Source organism: Schistocerca americana, chromosome 2, assembly GCF_021461395.2.
Source record: "Schistocerca americana isolate TAMUIC-IGC-003095 chromosome 2, iqSchAmer2.1, whole genome shotgun sequence".
NCBI classification, from domain to species: Eukaryota; Metazoa; Arthropoda; class Insecta; order Orthoptera; family Acrididae; genus Schistocerca; species Schistocerca americana.
In genome coordinates this window covers 1,015,514,445-1,015,516,922 of record NC_060120.1, presented here as the reverse complement: position 1 = coordinate 1,015,516,922, position 2,478 = coordinate 1,015,514,445, and the positions used below count along the sequence as shown (strand labels likewise).

The window sequence follows — 2,478 nt, the reverse complement described above, 5'->3', positions numbered from 1 at the left end:
ATAATTTTAATAGAAAAGAAGAAGGATTAAAACTAGACAAGATAGGGCGCTCGACTTTGTACCAACGAAGTGACAATCGATTACCTGTAATCGAGAGAGATGGCACTAGCCAGAGATAGTTTTAAAGTCGAAAGGACGTGACGAGTGGTGGCGCCATCTAAGCGCTCTATATAAGTGGGACCACCAGCGCCTAGCAGCCAGTCGCCGACTCACCTCAGATGTTGCCCGCAGCCGGCAACGAAACGTCAGGAAGGAGAAGAAGTTTTACATATGGACCACGGCAATTCAGCCTGGAACTTTTAATTAATGATTGTCTTGTATGCCCAATAGATACATAGCTGCCAGAGCTGCAGCAACTGACTCGGATGACATTTCGGAAAGAGCGACATTATATTCCAAAAGGACACTAAAGTGACTGATTGCTTTGAAAGTAACTTATTATAATAAATTGTTGTTATACGGCAGGCTGAAACATGGCCGTATCTTTTAACTAAAGTGTCAGCACGATCTGATGCGAACAGTAATAATAGAGAGCTCCGGAATGGTACAGAAATGCCGGTTTAGCTTTTTCAGAGACTACAGCCACAATAATAGAAGATTCTTAAACAGTAACAGAGCAAATTAATGTAGTACGGAAAAAGTATCAGAATAATTTGGGTTGCACATACCTTTTAATAAAAGGGAGGTCTAGTCAGTTATAATATAGCATAGAAAACCAGATTTGGAAAAATGAAACGTCTGGATGTCTTCGCATATGTTGGTATATGGGTAGCAACAAATGGGAGGGGTTAAGAAGGCTTGAGTGCAAAGGAAACTGCTTTCAGAACAACACAAATCATTTACAAGGAAGTACATTTCCATGAACTCCAAACTGTGTTAGAAAGACGAGTGAGTCTTCATATATCTGAGTGTCTTTCTTGCGCTCTCTGATACTTGCTTACGAGTTGAATTCGAACGAAACTAAAGTTCTCACACAATATGCTGAGGCCAAATTATGAAGTCTGGATTTACATTAAAAAATCGGCCAAGAAATATTCCTTATTATAAAACCGAAATAATTACAGATACGACACCCAAACGCAAAGGTCGGTTTATGGCCACATATTTGACATTTGTGATTCAAAAACAAAAATCAGACTACATTGGTGCATGAACTTCTTAAAACGTCAGGAGAAAATAGACAAACAGCGTTATGGCAGAGATTATAAAATCGACTCAGATTTACGGACAACTCTGCAGTATGAGTCCAATTATCTGTATGACGTTGCACCTCCTCGACGTGGATGCATGCCCTGATTAGATTGGGAGGGGTGTCAAAGCCGCTGTCTTCCCGTGAGCAAGCTGGGCCACAACTGTTCTAACTTTTTTTATGTCCATCCTCGTGATTAGAGGTCTGGGGGACTTCGGCCGTCCACTCGTGCAATAAAATGAACACCTACAGCCCTCCTTATGAAGCCATTTATGGCATGGCTACCAGCTTCGGTATTTAGTTCACCATCTTCATGCCTTAGCTGATGCTGATGAAAAGAGTCAGTTGATAGTTGATGGCTGGCGAGACATCGTGTTTACAGGTAGCCTGCGTAAACCAGTTGTAGATGTTCGCCACTGATTCATCGTATATGTGGATGGTGTTAACCTGTTTAGCATCAGCTGATGGTGGTGGTGGTGGCGGTTAGTGTTTAACGTCCCGTCGACAACGAGGTCATTAGAGACGGAGCTCATGCTCGGGTTAGGAAAGGATTGGGAAGGAAATCGGCCGTGCCCTTTCAAAGGAACCATCTCGGCATTTGCCTGAAGCGATTTAGGGAAATCACGGAAAACCTAAATGAGGATGGCTGGAGACGGGATTGAACCGTCGTCCTCCCGAATGCGAGTCCAGTGCGCTAACCACTGCGCCACCTCGCTCGGTCATCAGCTGATGCCTGAAGATGGTGCAGTGAAGCACCGAGACTGGCAGTCATGCAATAAATGACATCATAAGGGGGGCCGTAGGTGTTTCATTTTATTACATAAGTGAACGGCCAAAGTCCCCCATACCTATAATCACACGGATGAAAAAAAGGTTAGAACAGCTGTCGCCCAGCTTGCTCACGGGAGGTCAATGACTTTGACACCCTTTCCAATCGAATCAGGCCATGCATCCAGACCAGAGGGGTGCAACGTCATACTGATAATTGGGCTCACACTGCAAAGTTGTTTCTAAATCTGAGTCGATTTGCCCGCATCTCGTGGTCGTGCGGTAGCGTTCTCGCTTCCCACGCCCGGGTTCGGTTCCCGGCGGGGTCAGGGATTTTCTCTGCCTCGTGATGGCTGGGTGTTGTGTGCTGTCCTTAGGTTAGTTAGGTTTAAGTAGTTCTGAGTTCTAGGGGACTGATGACCATAGATGTTAAGTCCCATAGTGCTCAGAGCCATTTGAACCATTTTTTTGAGTCGATTTTATAATCACTGCCATAACATCGCATATCCTCCATACCCGTT

The 2,478-nt window shown here is 44.5% G+C and overlaps 1 non-coding gene across 1 annotated transcript; it reads right to left on the bottom strand.

The window, feature by feature from the left end:
- Positions 1-1,832: 1,832 nt before the first annotated feature.
- On the bottom strand, positions 1,833-1,905 carry Trnaa-cgc. The gene has a single exon. It is a non-coding gene; the product is annotated as a tRNA-Ala (tRNA).
- Positions 1,906-2,478: the final 573 nt, after the last annotated feature.